This window comes from Suricata suricatta, chromosome 9 (assembly GCF_006229205.1).
Source record: "Suricata suricatta isolate VVHF042 chromosome 9, meerkat_22Aug2017_6uvM2_HiC, whole genome shotgun sequence".
In the NCBI taxonomy this organism is placed as follows: domain Eukaryota; kingdom Metazoa; phylum Chordata; class Mammalia; order Carnivora; family Herpestidae; genus Suricata; species Suricata suricatta.
Window position 1 is genome coordinate 52,785,968 of NC_043708.1, and position 18,624 is coordinate 52,804,591.

The following is an 18,624-nucleotide window of genomic DNA, read 5'->3' on the forward strand; positions in this document are numbered from 1 at the left end:
ACCATGGCTCAAACAAACCTATGGACGAAAGTTCTACTTATTGTCTTTTTATGTGATGCTTTCTAAATATTCTTCTGATAAACTCTCAGTTATTCATCAGACTGGACAATATCCACACTCTCCATTTAAACTGAAGATCTTCTTCTTAGTGCTACCTAATTTATATACTTTATATATCTATTAATGTTTCTATAATACCATGTTGTGAATTTTAAATGACTTTTTTTCCTTACATGGATGAAATCATCTTGATGAGAGGGGACTTTTTCTTTTAATTTCTGTATCTCCCTGACTTGTAAGATTTCATAACACATGTTAGAGGCATACAATATAGTAGCTAGTAGCCACACATGGCTAATTCAATTTTAATTGCAGCTAATCAAAAATAAATTCCTTAGTTACATTATCCAATTTCAATCTCTCAATAACCATATGTGGTTAGTAGTTATTGTTTTTGACACAGCAAATTCCATTCCATTTCCATTATTGCCGGTAGAATACTGATATTAAGTGAATGTCAATAAATTCATGATAAACTAAAGTAAAATAGAATTGTTAAGTGGCAGCACACCACTATTCTCTGTGAAATATGTAATTAGTATACCTCTAAAAGTATCAATTAACTTATATAGTATGTCCAGTTTTAGTTGGTCAAGCATGTCTCATTTTTTATTATACATGCTGCCATTTATAAATAAATATAACAGTGTAAACAGCTAATTAAATAGTAATCACAAAAAATACATAATTTAAATGTGGGTATAGGCATGTATATATTTTGTGAATTTTCTTTGTAAACTATAATAATAGTATTTGATTTAAGGTCACATATACCTATAAATAATTAAAGAAGTTGACATACCCATCAATTTGGAGTATAGAAAGGCCCACATATCTCCATTTCCATATTTTAATGAAATTTTAATGAAATTTTTTAAACAGCTGCTTTTGCATCTACTACATCACCACTTATTTTCTATATGAATCACCTTGTGTTTTTTTTCTCTGTTCTTGTCTGTATTATCCCAGTATTGATTTCTTCCTATAAATGTGTTAATTAAGGTTGTTTTTGTTCTTTTAGTAGGTATTCTAAAGATTACTACATGTAACCTTGACATATTTCAGTTTATTGCAAAATATTACTGTTATTACTTCCCTGATAACACAGGAAACTTATAATACTTTAACTTCATTTATTCTCCTCTTATCTTTTATTTTATTATTTTATACATTTTTGTTATCTTTAAAACTCTATTTATTACTGTTATCCATTATTGTTATTGTCTTAATACAGTTAATGTTTGCCCAGCATTTATTATATTTTCATGTTGGTGGTTTTTATTCCTCCCTATATGTCATTTTTCTCTCTTGTTCTAGCACAAGAAAGTGTAAAGCCCACTTTCCTTCCTGAAGGAAGAAAACATCATCTACCATCTCATTTCTTTAATAAACATGCCAGAAAGCAAAAACCACATTTTCAGGAATCTAGAGATTAAAAAACACAGATTGTATAAGCAGAAGCCTTGTAACCCACTTGATGGAGGTAACTAACAAGTCATTTAAAGTAATGATTAATATTATATTGTTAAAATAGAGGATAAAATGAACAAAGTAGATAAGAATGTGGAGCATCTCACCAGATAATTGAAATACACAAAATAGTCATATTAAACTTTAGAATGTACAGTGCAATATCTGAAATTAGTATCTCTTTAGGTAGACCCAGCAGAACTGAAAGAACCGAAGGCAGCATTGTAGGGAGGGAAGACAGGGTAATGGCCAATCCTATGCAGAAATACAAGAAGCTGCGATACTTTAAAATCCAGAAAAGGACAATAGAAACCTGTGGGATAAAGTCAAACTATCTACCACTCATGTAATTGGAGTCCAAAAGGGAGGAGACATTGAGGGCCATCAGTTGCTCCCAGTGCAAATAGGGACTGCACAGTTCGGAGCCTGGGTACCAGGGCTTGAACCTAGCATGGCTTCACTCTCTGTTGGGACCTAAAGCACTCATCTGTTATCTGTACCTCACCTGAGTGCTGATAAACTCTGCTATCCAGAATTTCTTTTTATTATATATTGGATATCCATCTTCCTCCAGCTTGTAACCCAAAAGCAAACATAAGCTTGGGATGTCCCCAATCTCTGCCAAAATTTCTGCCAGTTTATTTGTAACCCAGTTTTCTATTGTGGCTATAACAAATTACCACAAGTTTTATGACCTAAAACAACACCAGTTATTTATCTTACAATTCCAGAAGATAGAGATCTGACACAAGTCTCACTGGGCTAACATCAAAGTGCTGGCAGGGCTATTTTTCCTTCTGGGAGCCTTAGGAGAAATTTAGTTCCCTAGACTTTTCCATCTTCTAGAAGTTGCTTGAATCATTTAACTTGTTGCCGCCTTCCTCCATCTTCAGAGTCAGCATCATAGTATCTCCGTGACACTTCTACTATTTTAACTTCCCTTTTGACCGTATCCAGAAATTTCTTCTGCTTTGAAAGACTCAAGCAATAAGATTGGGCCCACTTGTTTAACCCAGGGTACTCTATCTCACGGTTAGCTGATTACCAACCCTCAATGCATCTGCAACCTCAGTGTTCTTTTACACGTTTCCAGGGCTGCTATTCTGCCTCGCTGAATTTGGATCTTTGTGGTAGAAATAGGTCATTTAGGCAGCTACTTGAGAAAAAGCCAGAAGACACAATTGCCCCTCTTTATAGTTCTGAAATAATTGCACAGTTGTAGATTTCTGAATGCTTTTTTTTGAAAGGAAAAGTGAAAAGCAGCTTGCCATAACACTTCTTTAACAATATTTACTAATACATACCCAAAATTGCCACATACATGCAGGTTAAAGTCTATCAAAGAGCACCCCACTGAGGTTCTCCCTTCTCTGGAGTCTTACTTCTTTGGGGTCCCATTGCCTTTGAAGCTCTCTACTGCCTTAAGCCAGTTGGTTTCTATGTTTTCACTACATTTTTCTAGTGCTTTTTGTGGGAGTACTGATCCTACACTAGCTAAAAATCCCTCTTGGAAGTTGGAGGTTGCCTTTATTATTTCATTTTTTCAACCTAAAAATTACATAACACAGTCTTTTAAATGTGTAGATTAAAAATAAGCAAAGAAACTACCTAAAGTCCAATAGTTGCCTGCCTGATATTATGGAGTTTAGGTGATAAAACTAGTTCGCTATTGTCTTGATGTTTAGATTGTACCTGTTTGTATTGGATCACTCTGACCTAAATAATTCAGTCTTGGTTTATATAAAGTGTTCAGGTAACCAAAGAGCTCTTTGCAAGTATTCCCTAAACATTTCACAAGTTTAGAACAATAATCACTGGTCAGTGGATAGTTTGTCATGTAACAGATGTCTTAATTTTTTTCTATTTCCCTAAGTGAATTATACTAACTGAAAATTAGATGAGTTATTTGTAGTTTTGTTAATTAAAACATTACTAACTGTAGGAAGACATTTTTTTAAATAAAAAGTTCTTTAAACCTCTTAAATTCTTGTGTAATGTGTATAATAATGAAAATCACATTGACTTAATACTCTTATTTTCTTGAAATGTCAGTAGTTAAGGGATAAGAGTCATGAAATATTTAGATGAATAATTTCAATTTTCACAGAAGCACAAACAGTCCTGAAGTGTCCAGATCATGATCTTCAGCTCATCTTTATTATCAGATGTCAAGCCTTGAAAATCCCTTTAGGAATTCTCTAATCATTTCTATAAGCCGCACAGATGATGAAAAGTTATTTAGAAACTGTTATTGTATCCTAAATATGAATTTAGTTTCCATTGTTTGTGATTGAGCCTATGTGGTCAAAGCAGGTCTTTTGGAGAGTGATATGACATAAAAACCTGAAAACTTGATTGTTCCCCCTTTATGTCCTGAATTTATTACTCAAGTGTAGATTCCTAAATGCTTTTAGAAAAGTGAAATGAAAAGTGGCCACATTTCTTTAACAATATTTGCTAATTCTTTTCAAATGCACCATCTTGGAGATACACAGTCTTCAAATTTTATATGCCCCTTTGTAAAAAGAGTGCAGATAAATCTCATTTGATGAAAACTAGATAGAGACAGTGTTTCTTATTCTTACTGATATTGTAATTCTTAAGGGTTAAAATTTCCAATCACTCCATTCAAGCAATAAAGAATAATGCTTAAGAACATAGAGGCTGGAAGAAGAATGAAATCTTGCCATTTGCAATGATGTGGATGGAGCTAGAGAGTGTTATGCTAATTGAAATAAGTCAGTCAGAGAAAGACAAATACCAGAGGATTCCGCTCATATGTGATTTGAGAAAAAATATCAGTGAACTTAATGGAAGGGGAAAAAAGAGAGGGAGGAAGCAAACCATAAGAGACTCAATGGTAGAAAACAAAATGAGGGTTGTTGGAGAGGAGGTGGATGGGGGATGGGGGGGCTAAATGGGTGTTGGGTATAAAGGAGGGCAATTACTCTGGTGAGCTCTGGGTGTTATATGTAACTGATGAATCACTGAATTCTACCCTGAAAATGAGTATTACACTATATGTTAACTACCTAGAATGTAAAAAATATTTGGGGGAAAAACCACATAGAGGCATATATTGTAATCGTTTCACTCCAACTATTGGTTTTGTGACCTTGTGAACATTCTAAAACTGTTTAGGTTCTTAGTTTTTGTACTTGTAAACAGATATAACAAAACTAAGTCATATTATTCCTTTATTTAGAGAATGAAATAATTTAAGATTTTAAGCATCTTAAACATTACTTTAACACAAAGTAAGAACTCAGTAATTAAAATTATTGTTTTCCAATATTTGGTACATTTCAGCTGTGCTGTTCCTCCTTGATAAAGGCACTGTAAACCACCACGTAATTTAAGATGGCTCTGCTGATGCCAGCCATCAAATACTTGATATTATGCATATAGGCAGACATAAATATACACAACTTGCACACACACTTTTATGTGTGTGTGTGTGTATACTATAACCATATGTGTGTGTGTGTGTATAGTGTAACCATCACCATCAGATTTATCCTTGAGGACAAATACTGAATGCTGCTACACTTTCCATTTGCCAGGGACTCTGCTAAGTGTTTTGCATCAATATCTCTTCGTATTCTAAAAGCAGCTGTTTGAGATGGGGACTATTATTATGACTAACTGAGGCAGAGAGAGTTCATATAGCCTAACTTATCAGACATCTAGAAATAACAGAGCAAGGATTCAAACCGAGTTCTACCTGACCCTAAAGTCAGTGCTCATAACTAATCCACTGCCTAGAGAAGGGAATAGTCAATTTATTCAGAAGGTCATTACCGTAACCAACTAGAAACATTAACCTGTTTGTTAAATGGAAGTCTTGTAAGGCCTTTTATTCTTCTGCTGCTAATGAAAATGAAATACAACACTATAATTCACTAAAGAACAAGGTTATTTTATTTTTCATTTCCATTTGACCAACTTGGTTAAAATATATTTGACAAGTAGTTCCTAGTACTTGACAAAGTTTGGCTTTTTATACTTTCATCCCTTTTATCCATCTTTAGAACCTTCCAACAGAGGTCTGTGTTTTTTTTTTATACCATTTACTCTATATAAATCAGTTTTCAAGGCAAAATAAATTCTGTTCTCTCACATCCACATTCTTTTTGACTTTTCACAGCTACTGTTTCTTTCAACCGGTTTTGCAACTCTTAACAGGATAGTTGACATATATTGAAAAATCCATTTTTTTCTCTTAAGCAAAGAGATTTACTGGAAGTTGTATTAAAACCTGCAAATCCTCAAAGCACTCTGAAATTTTACACTCTAAAGAGACAGACTTTATTTACCCAGATAATAACATATGAGACTTCATAACTCCAGTCTCTTAATAAGATTGGTTGTTTTGTATTACATTTTATTGATACTGACACAGATAAAGGAGACAAAAAGAAAAAAAAAGTATCATAGTTTATCTTCCAAATCATATTTACACGCACACACACAAAAATAATCACATATTTTCTTGACAAAATAACTTATTAAAATTCATTTTAATAGTTTAGGGAAATTTATTTTAGCCTTCTATACTAGAAGGAGAAATTATATCATATGATAAAATGACATAGTAATACCTGTCTTACATAGTGAAGCAGGAACTGACTTTGGATTCATTTATTCATTCAATTATTCACTTATTATTGTCTAATATTTAAAGTAACCTTGGGAAGTGATCAAGGCTCCATTTCTTTTTCTGTTAAAATAGACTCTCCTAGAATATGATCTATATGTTTCCAACTTTTGATTCCTTCAGTGCATGAAACATACGTGAGGATTCCTTATTATTTCTTTTTCTGTTAAAATAGACTCTCCTAGAATATAATCTATATGTTTCCAAATTTTGATTCCTTCAGTGCATGAAACATATCTTGAGGATTCCTTATTATTTCTTTTCAGTGTGATTCTGTTTCAGGATCATACCATAATAATTGTTTTTACTTAAATACCCCATCAGAAGTCTTGATATATGACTGAGGTATGGTACTTATTTAAATATTCATGGATAGTACTGTTGGCTAAGGAAGTACTAAAAGGAGCATGAAGCAAAGAAATATTTAGGTCTAGCCTTTTGCTTGCCATGTAGTCAGGCAAGATGGAAAACTGCACAACAAACCTTTTTAAAAAATATGTTACTACAATCTTAATATAGCACTTACAGGAAGAACCTAAATAATATAGAATTGAAAATCATTTTTATTAGTGAAATAAACAAGAATCTAAGATTGTGTAAGTCATTCGTGTCTAAGAAGTCCATTCTAAGAAAAGGCTATAGAATGTGGCTGGTGAGGATTTTGGAAACATTCAAATCACTAAACTTCACATTTAGCAGTGAACTATAATTAAAGACCTTGATACAGTTTAAGAAAGATAGACCTCAACATCAAATAGACTTGGATCAAAACTTAGCATGAGGTGTCATGGAATGTTAAATGTGTCCTGTAGAGTTTTCCTCTGGTAGGTTATTGTTTCTTTTTACTTGAATATGGACATAAGTTTGTCTGTCAGAAGTTCCATCACTCATTGTTGCCATATGTCTTGCCTGTAACACCCATATCTTTCGTTTACCTTTCTTTTATAATCCCTGCTGATTCATGCCTCACTTTCTCTTAATCTTTTGGTTACTAGTCTGAATGTAATTAAGAAAACTAGAAATTAATAATTGCTCACTTTAACAATATTCTGAAAGAGGTTAATCAATTGGAAAATATATTTTCTGTTCATATAGTTACGCAGTATGGCTTTTAATAGATCAAATTTTTAAGATGTTAGAGAAGGAATACATTCTTTCAAAAAGATCAGCATATTCAGAAACAAGTCCCTTGCTTGAACTCTTGTGTTATTTTGAGGGAACTGTGAGATCCTTTGAAAAAAGAACTATTTATCTCAGATAAATATTTTTTGAAAAAAGAACTGAGATAAATAGTTTCTTTTATTATTTATTTATTTATCTCAGAATCTTTAATAGGAGATGGCAAGGCACAAATACACTAGTAGTTACTTAAATGAAATAAAATTTAAAAAAATTAGTATCTCACTGTATCATTACCTAAGTTTTCTATTTTAATATGTAGCCACATTCCAAAATATCATTTTGGGGGCCCATAAAATTCACAGAATAGAATTAAATATATTGATAAGATAGAGCAAGCTAGTTCAGCCTGAAGAAGTAATATCAGAATGGAAATATAAATAAAACCTTTTATTCTGGAAACATGCTTGTAATCCAAATCACTTGTATATCAAAGAAAATTTCAAGAACCATTGGCTCAGTTGTAATCATCTGATGTTTGGCATCACATACTATTTGTATTACAATACATTGCTTGTCTATCAAGTTATAGTTTATTAGAAATGTTTGCTCATCTTGAGGAACACTCATAGAACAAGTTACTCGCAATCCAAGGTTTTACTGTGCTTGATTTGCCTAAGAGTAAAGTTGTGGTCTTAAGCACAAGAATTGGCTGAGATGCCAAGTGGCAACACATAGGATCTCTGAAAAAAATTAACATTGCCTGGGGATTGCCTGAGGAAATTATCAAAGAGGACCTAATACAATACTTGACTTCCTATAGCCAGTCAAGATACATCCATGAACTATTGTTATTTGAAAAATAAATTGTTGTGTTGCTAGACAGAGAAATTAGAAACCAAGATGTTGTAAAAGCATGCCTTTTTGAAAATAATTTGATTATAGTAGGTGGTAACATGGCAATATTTTCTTCTGCAGCTGATTATTTGCAAATCCATAGTACCTTATATAAAGAATAATAGAACAATCTTACAGAAGGCAATAATGGGATTCAATAACTGATATGCATTTGCAATGTTCCAGACATTGCTTTTGATACTTTGCATATATTATCTAATTGAATCCTCATATGTGCTTCATAAGGCAAGTACTGTTACCCTCATACAGAAGATGAAACAGAGACACAGAGAAAAATATGTGCAAAATCACAGATATAGGTAATATTGGTGCCAGTATTTACTAAAGTTTTGTCAACTCAAGTCATTCTTTCTTAAAAGCTATTTTACTCCCAGGCATATACAAACAGAAGATTTTAATTGTAGAACTAATAAAAATGATACTTATGTATGATTTATTAAAACGATAGAATGCCACAGCACTGAAAGGAGCAACAAACAACTTCCTATGTGAAATAACATGGATTTATTAAAACTGGACAGTAGGTTTAATCTGTTCTTATGAAATCATCTAATTTTTGTATCATTTTCTGACAAGTTGTATTAAATATCACTTAAATCACTTAATGTTTTAATATTTTTAAATGTTATGTATTTTGAGAGAGAGATAGAGAGTGAGTGGAGGAAGGGCAGAGAGAGAGAGGAAGACAGAGAATCCCAGGCAGGCTCCCTACCTGTCTGTCAATGCAGAGTGCAACACGGGGCTTGAACTCAGGAACCTGGAGATCATGACCTGAGCTGAAACCAAGAGCTAGATGCTTAACCAACCAAGTCATCCCAGCATCCCTTAAATCACTTTAAATTAAAAGACTAAATATTAATATCTCTTCTTTGTTATCTTTATCTTTAACTCTTCCCATCAATTAACTATTAAGTGACAGAGTCCAGCTCCAGCACTTCCAGGGTTCCCTGAAGGTTGGACAGTGTCGGTGAACGGGGAAGGGAATGAGAGAGCCTCAAGTTTCTTTCTGATCACCAGGGCATCTCTGCCCTGACTGGAAAGTCAGCTTTATTTATGAAAAACTGTCTGGGGCCAGCACAGAAGTGGCATTTGCCTTAGACAATGATTTCTGATGATAAAATTTTTTGGTATGTAAACATTTCCCAGAACATAGATTGGTAGAAGACTCATGCATAATCTTCATCAATAGTTATTGATATAGGTGACTTAAATGCTTATCACATGGGGAAGGAAGGTATCTTTAGCATTTAAATACAAAGCACTGTTTTTAGTATAGCAAAGGCAAAAATTAGTTCTTTGTGAGCAGGGGTCAATAGCCTGTTTACTTGAGGTGAAGAAAAACAGGTTTCTCAGGAAATGTAATATTTGCTCCCATAAACCAAAAAGAACAAACTCCTGTAATAAGTTCTTTCTCAAAATACAATTAGCATAACTTAAGATGAAGGGACAAATTATTCCTGGTACCAGTCAACAAGGCGCCTTGGGGGTCTAGTGCTTAAGCAAAAATAATTGAGTGGGGGGTAGACATCGGTTGCCATCTGACAACAGGAGGCCCCCACCTTGCAAACCCACAATACCTCACAAGGAGTTTTCTCAATTTAGTGAGTTCATAAAATGGCTTCCAACAATTAAGTTATTTGTTGAGGACTTGAGGAAATTAAATATTTTTGGAAGTTCTTGATGTGATTAATTTATGACTGTGTAGCTATCTAGGAGGAATTCTGTTTTTCATCTAGCTAGCTCGATGATAGATATATATAAGTATCTCCAATTATAGATACATATCTGTAATACATATGTATCCTCTGTGTGTGTGTGTATGGATATGTATATATCCATTTAATACCAAGGAATAATTTTGATCAAATGATTTATGTGCTTGATCTTTTTATAAATTTTGCCATATTACTTTCATGGATGCTCTACCATAGAACAGTAACACTATCCTGGTTCTATTTTTCCTATAAAATTTAGAAACAGTTTTCTGGTCAAAAACTCCTGTGACTTTGGGTGAGAACACATTAGATATATTGGTTAACAAAGGGAGATTTGACATTTTTGTTATTTTGAATCTTCCTATATATAAACCTGACTTCTTTATGTCTTTGTTACACTTTATGGAGTTTTAAATATTTTATAATTTTTTAATGTAGACATTCTATAATTCTAGTTACATTTCTTGTATGTATCTTAACTTTTTTTTGTTTTGTTATTATAAATGAAAGGCTTTTTTATCTTCTGGTTGATGGTTGTTTCTACATGAAGTAACTGATTCTTGGATGGTATTATTATTTTTTTTTTTTGGTTTCTATTTTAATCCCAGTATCATAAAGTATGATACTAGTTTCAGGTATATGATATCCTGATTCACCAATTCCAAACATCACCCAGTGCTCATCATGACAAACATCCTACCTAGTCCTCCCCACCTATTTCACCCATCCACACACTTTCCCCCTCTGATAAAGAACAATTTGTGTTTTATAGTTAAAAGTCTGTTTCTTGATCTCTCTCTCTCTTTCTTTTTCTCCCTCTCTTTGTCTCCCTCTCTCTTTTCTTTGTTCCATGTTTTGTTTCTTAAATTCTACATGTGGATGAAATCACATGTTATTTGTCTTCCTCTGACTGACTTATTTTGGTTAGCCTTATACTCTCTAGCTCCATCCATGTCATTGCAAATAGCAAGATTTCATTATTTTTATGACCTAATCTTATTTCATTGTATATATTATCCATTCAATTGATAGACACTTGGGCAGCTTTCATATCTTAGCTATTGTAAATGATGTTGCTATAAACATAGGGATGCATGTATCCCTTTGAATTAGTGTTTGTTTATTCTTTGGGTAAATACCCAGTAGTACAATTGCTAGATCATAGGAGGAAGTTCTATTTTTATTATTTAGAGGAATCTCCATACCATTTTCCAAAGTAGCTGCACCAGTTTGCATTCCCGCTAACAGTGCAGGATAGTTCCTTTTTGTCCAAATCCTTCCCAATATCTGTTGTTTATTGTGTTTTGATTTTAGCCATTCTGACAAGCATTAAGTGATACGACACTGTAGTTTTGATTTGCATTTCCCTGATGATAAATGATGATGAGCATCTTTTCAAATGTCTGTTGACTACCTGTCATCTTTGGAGAAATGTTTGTGCACATCTTCTGCTCATTTTTTTAAATTGGATTATTTGTTTTTTGGGGTTTTAGTTACATTAGTTCTTTATATATGTTTGATACTAACCCTTTATCAGGTATGTCATTTGCGAATATCTTCTCCCATTCCATAGGGATTTCCTTTGCCTCAGAGAAACTATCTAGAAAAAAGTTACTATGGCTGGTGTAAAAGAAGATACTGCCTGTGTTCCCTTCTAGAATACTTATCGTTTCAGATCTCACATTTAGCTCTTTCATTTATTTTGTGGTGTGTGTGTGTGTGTGTGTGTGTGTGTGGTAAAAGGTAATGAACTAGTTTCATTCTTTTCAATGTAGCTGTCCAGTTTTCCCAGGGCCATTTATTGAAGAGACTATCTTTTTCTCATTGGATAGTCTTTCCTGATTTGTTGAATATTAATTGACTATATAATTGTGAGTTTATTTCTAGGTTCTCTATTCTATTCCATTGATCTATATGCCTGATTTTGTGCCAGTACCGGACTGTTTGATTACTACACCTTTGTAATATCATTTGAATTTCAGAATTATGATACTTCTAGCTTTCCTTTTCTTTTTCAAGTTTGCTTTAGTTTTTCAGGATATTTTATGGTTCCCTTTAAAAGGCAAAAGATTTATATGATCTGAAAAGAAACCAGAATATGGTTCCCTTTACATTTTAAGAATTTTTTTTTGTTCTATAAAAACTACTTTTGGGTTTTTGATAGAGACTGCATTAAATACAAGGATTGCTTTGGGTAGTCTAGTCTATATTTCTTCTTATAATCCATGACAAGGAATGTCTTTTCACTTTTTTGTTTCAATTTCTTTCATAAATATTTATAGTTTTGGGGGTACAGGTCTTTCACTTCCTTAGTTAGACTTATTCCAAGTATTATTTTTTGGTGCATCTATAAATGGGATTGTTTTCTTATTTTTTATTTCTGCTTCCTAATTCTCGATGTATAGAAATGTAACCAATTTCTGTAAATGAGTTTGTATCCTGAGATTTTACTGAATTTGTTAATCAGTTTTAACAGTTTTCTGGTGGAGTCTTTCAGGTTTTCTATGTACAGTATCATGTCACCTGCAAATAGTAAAATTTTTACTTCTCTCTCACCAAGTTGGATAACTTTTTTTTCATTTTGTGTTGTCTGATTGATGTGTCTAGGACTTCTAGCACTCTTGAATAAATGTGGTGAGAGTGGACATTCTTGTTTTGTTTCTGACCTTAGAGGAAAAGGTGTCAGGTTTTTCTATTAAAGATGATGTGAGCTGTGGATTTTTCATATATGACCTCTATTATGTAGAGGTGTGTTTCCTCTAAATGTACTTTGTTGAAGGTTTTTATCATGAAGATATCTTGTACTTTATCAAAAACTTTTTTGCATACATTGAGATTTTCATACAGTTCTTATCCTTTCTCTTATTGATGTGATATATCACATTGATTGATTTGCAAATATTGAACCACCCTAGCAACCCAAGAATAAATCACACATGATTGTGGTGAATAATTTTTTAATGTATTGTTGGATTTAGTTTGCTAATATTATGATGAGGATCTTTGCATCTGTGTTCATCAGAGATACTGGCCTGTAGTTCGTGTGTGGGGGGTGTGGGGGGGTGTCTTTCTCTGGTTTTGGTATCAGGGTAATCCTGACCACATAGAATGGATTTGGAAGTTTTCCTTCTTTATCTGTTTTTTGGAATAGTTTGAGAAGAATAGGTATTAACTCTACTTGAAATATTTGGTAGAATTTGCCTGTGAGGCCATCTAGTCTTGGATTTTTGTTACTTGGAAGTTTTCTTATTTTAGTCAATTCCTTTGCTCCTTATTGGTCTGTTCAAATTTTCTATTTTTTCATGTTTTAGTTTTGGTAGTGTATGTTTCTAGGAATTTATGCATTTCTTCTAGTTTGTCTAATTTATTGGCATATAGTTTTTCATATTTTCTAATAATTGTATTTCTATAGTGTTAGTTTTTATTTGTCCTCTTTCATTTGTGATTTTATTTATATGAACCTTTATATATTTTTTCATATGTCTGGCTAGAGAATTATCAATTTTATTCATTTTTTCAAAGAACCAGCTGTGGTATCATTGATCATTTCTTTAGCTAAGTATGCTCTGGTCTTGTGTAGAGAGACCTGTCTTCACTGTCACCAGAACTGAGGCTTTGCAAACCTCCAGGGTGGGGAGACTCAATGCAGGTAGGGGTTTGGAGTGGTCTTCTGAGGAGAGAGGTCTGACATGCTGGGACTCAGACTTGCAAAACTGGGAAGGATGGTTCTTCTGGAGTGTGGGACAGCAGGGCTTGGTGTAAGCAAGCTAAGTAGCAAGTGTGGGTGCTATGCTGGTTCCCGCAGGTGGCTCTGTGTTTATGCAGAAGGGCAGGGGAGGAAAATGTCACCTGCAGGTTCCTTTGTTCCTGAGGGGTCTGTCCATTAATACTGCCTCTCTGGAACATGCTCCAAGATGAACAGATAACTTCTCCTTTGTGCATCAGGCACTCAACAGATGGCTATTTCCATGTTGTATGTCTGCAGCCTGTTTGCCCTGCCTTGTCTCTGAAAGCAGCCCTAGTGTCTCCAGGCTGTCTCCAGACCAAACCCATTGATCCTTAGAACTCCAGAGTTTTAACCCCACTGGATGCTAGAACACACCAAATTCAGCCCTTCTTGCTTTCCAAGCAACTTGGTATGGGGAGTTATTTTCCTCATGTGCTCTTCTTTGTGCTAGTCTATCTTCCCCTTCTCTGAGACTGCAGCTCCCTCCCCACTTCACTGGCTGCCATTTCTTTTCTTTTTTTTTTTTGTCTCTCAAACCATGTCTCTGTACTCCCTACCTTCTTCAGTGTGGTTTCTTCTCTCTTTTGAGTTGTGGAGTTTCTGTAGCCAGTCTTCAGGTAAATTTCTGAGATATTTAGGATGACTTGATAATTATCTACTTATATTAATGGGGCAACGGAAGGCTAGGATCCTCCTACTCAGCTGTCATCATCCTCTCTTTGGAAAGTATTATTTTTAACCAATTAGTTCCCTCTACTATACCTGTCTATTTATTTATTTATTTATTTATTTATTTAATATTGTTTTTATTAATTCTTTTAGATTTTCCAATTATCAAAAAATGGTTGGCAAGCAATAATCAATAAAACTCTTCCTTTCCAATTTTTATGTCTTTCAATGTATTGTCCCGTCAGGCAATATGGGCTGGGACTTCCAGAGCATTGTTGAATAATAATAATGATGGCTGAAAAATCCATCTAGATTCTGAATTTAATGGAACTGCTTCTAGCATTCCTAATTAAGCATGGTGCTAGCTTCGTTTGTTTTACTACATATGCTTTCCATTTAAAAATATATTTATGTTACTATTTATTTAGGTTTTTTTGAATCAATTAACTAAAGGTAATTATTATAAAATGGCTCTTTAGAATGTTTAGAAATAGGTCAGCATATGGTCCTTTTTTCTTCTTGGAGTGTTTATCATGTACCATTTTCTGACTGCTCAGTATCTCTTAATGCCCTTTTGCGAGGGAGTTTCCAGCCTTATGATAGTCATCGTCCACCATGTGCTCAGGACCCATTATAGAATTAGGTCAAAGTTTAAGTTTAAGTCCAGTGCTTCGTCAATACACCTGCTCTCAGAGACTTTTCATAAGTCAACAACTTGTGTATCCAGAATCTCTGTAGAATTCATTTTGCTCTCATAAGTACCTAGGTTGTTTTGAGTATCATAAATGATAACTTTAAGCCTTCTTCAACTTTTCAATGACTTAGCAAGCCACTGATTATACTTTTCTGTTTGATTATCCACAAACTAGGTATATTAAAATTAATTACTCTGAATCTACATAAGTGATATGAATAGAAGCAACTCACCCTTAAAATTCATTTGGAGTCTAGAATTGGTCATTTGGGCTTGCTTGGAATTCTGTCACTTAAAAGCACAATTAAGATATGTGAATCATGGCAGCCTATGACATACATTATTGGCAGGATAGCTAAATCACCACCTTCCTCTAGAATAAAGTCGAAATGAAGCTTTTCCAAAGAAAAAATGTAATAGACATGAGGAAATCAAGGATTATGTGTGATGAGCTGGTTTCTTCATCTACACTGGACATCCTTGTTTTTCTTTAATTTTTCATCTTTTATTTTAATTCCAGTGTAGTTAGCATACAGTGTTATTACTTTCAGGTATACAACATATTGATTCAATAATTCCATATGTTATGCAGTGCTCATCAAGATAAGTATACTCTTCATCTTTTTTAGTATTTGACCCATCCTCCCACCTACTTTCCCTCTGGTAACCATCTGTTCTCTTTAGTTGAGTCTGTCTTTTGGTTTCTCTCTTTCTCCTTTTCTTTATTTGTTTTGTTTCTTAAATCCCACATTGGACATCTTAAAGAAAGAATAGAAAGCATAAGACCCCATTTTCCCTGCTCAAGTAAAAGACAATAAGTCATAGAACTTGTATGGCTACTTTTAAAATATTTCCCAATTACATTTTCTAGGATATACCTAAAAGCTTAAATTAAAATTTGATCCTGAGGGTTTATGAATTGCAGTGCCTGCTGAATTCAGCCCTATAGTAGTTAAATATAAGGTCTATACTACCTGAGTTTAAGTTCTGGCTGTGCTATTTTCTATCATTGTAATTTTGAGCACCTTAACACTTCTTTGCTTCAGCTTTCTTGTTTGAATAATAATACTTCTTTATAAAGTGTTATGAAGGGCAAATGAGCTAATACATATGACATGCTCAAAATAGCAATGAAACAGTACTTATTTGAAGTTTAGCCATAATTCATTATAGAACTTATTATCTCAGGTTAAATTTAGATAATAAATTGTATGGGAAAGTATGGACATAAAAACAGAAATGTCTGAATAGGCATGTAATTAGACTGTTGGCATAGTCCAAAAACTCACTAACCACACTTCCCTTGTTGACAGAAACAAGGTCTTTTTTCTCCAGGGTTTCATGAGGCTATTCTTGTTTTGCTTCAAGACTTTATAAAAACCCCTGGAGCAGTCAAATCTTTTCATGCACACCTCCACTAACTCTAATTTTATCATTTTATCCATATCTATAATGAGTCTGAGAATCCAGCATTCCCCAGGGGGCCAATTATAAAGTTAACCTTGGAGAGAAAAAGTAAAAGCATTGCAAAGCTTTGTTAATTTATATTGGAGAAAAATCTATGAATAATATTTGTAAGTATGGATTCAAAGAGCATTTGACCAAAGAGAAAGAAAAAGCTTTAGTTCAGTAAAGCGTATTTTTTAAAGAGTACATTGATTGAAAATTTCATATTCCAACTAGTAAAAAGGAAATGGTTCTAGGTTGTTGGTTGACTGAGCTTTGGACTCATAGAATAATGATGAGATGTCAGAAATTCCTTGGCCAAAGTAAATAGGAGTAAATAGGAAAATTGATATTTATGACTGTCCAAATAGATGGAAGATATACAATCTATCCCTACCTACTTCCTATCTAATGTTTCCAAATATGACTAATGAGGCATTGATTTCATTGAAAACTACATTTTTATGATAATGATAATAATAATTACATATAATATGTTGGCATTTCTGTGAAAGTCAGGTGTTGCTGTATAAATGGATTTCCTGATCTTATTTGGGATGATGTAACCATGACTTATTAGAGGCCACACAATTTTATTTAAATGCAAAAACTATTAGCTGATTATGGACTTCTTTAGACTGAGAGAAGTAGGCAAATCATTAAAGTCCAATTGGATTATAAAAGCGTAAGGAGTTACAGAAAGCTAACAAAGCAAACAGACAAATCTAGACAGCAAACAGACGTTTACTCTTGAATTCATATACCAGAACTTAAAACATCTTGCCCAGTTTTCAAGAATGACTCAGTTCACAATCCAAGAGCCCCATTAATGAAGTTGAATCCAAGTAACAAAGAGAAATGGTCCTACAATAACATAAGTATATACTATAAATCTTCATTTTTTTCCTTTCCCAAAGAGACTATCAAGTGTGTACCATGATAATTGTTAGGAATTTCAGAGACTATTAGGTAGGTCTAAGTGAATGCAGATTCTTGGGACCCAGAACAACACTGTATTCCATAGATTAAGGTAGTGGGTTAGCATGGTCTAGTGACAAGAATGTTCACTCATAATTGCTACATAGTTTGTCCATAGGGCCTCAAACCCATTCTTTGATTATCTTTCTAGAAGATGAATGTAGAATTTTAATAGATTCTCTTGGTAATTGGTATATTGTCAAAATTAGCTTACTGATATATGGAGGAAGGGCTCTTATGATAGAGAGGATTATATGCTATATAGGTTAATTGAACCCTAGAAGAACCCCATTTAGTTTAATTTTATACTGTTTGTACTGTACAATGTATGGAATAGGACTTAGGAAATGACTGTGGATCATAAAATATTTAATCAAGTGGTAATCCCGGTTGAAACTTCTGCTTCTGTTATTTATTGCAGTAAGGTAACACAGTCAATGTAATATTATTTATTGCTTTGGAAGTTGCCTAGGTTTTTTCATCTAAAATAAATTAAAATAGCACGATTGCATTCTTGGTCATTACCAAGTAGTACTCCATTGGAGGGCACTGGTTGGGATGAGCACTGTAAGCAGTGAACCATGGGAATCTGCCCCCAAAACCAAAAGGACACTGTCCACACTGTATGTTAGCCAATTTGACAATAAATTATATTAAAATTAAATTAAGTTACATTAAATTAAAATACCATTGATGGATTCATATTTTAGGACTGAAAGGGAAAAAAAGGACAATTTTTCCAAGAAAATTTTTTTCTGTTTATTTATTTTTTTAACATATGCAATTATTTTCCATCATTTACACTACAGTAGTTACAATTACACTCCAAACAGAAAAGCAAAGTAAAATATCAAACCCCAACTTCTATTTCACGTAATTAGACTTATACAGAAATTAGAAGGTTATGTAACAACTAGTTAATCACCTAATTTCACAGCTATCTGAAGTGGCGATTGTTATATAGCAGCTTATCTATGATACATTCAAGATACATGATACAGTTTATTACTTGCCCATAAGCCACAACACAGCCTGCTTAATACCTTTCCTTAAATTCCACCTCTATACTACAATATACTTGAGGTCCATGCAAAAAAGTAGCTACCTTTTATATAGGAAATGGATGATTAAGTCTTTAGTGTTGTAAAATCAACTTCATTTAAACATAACC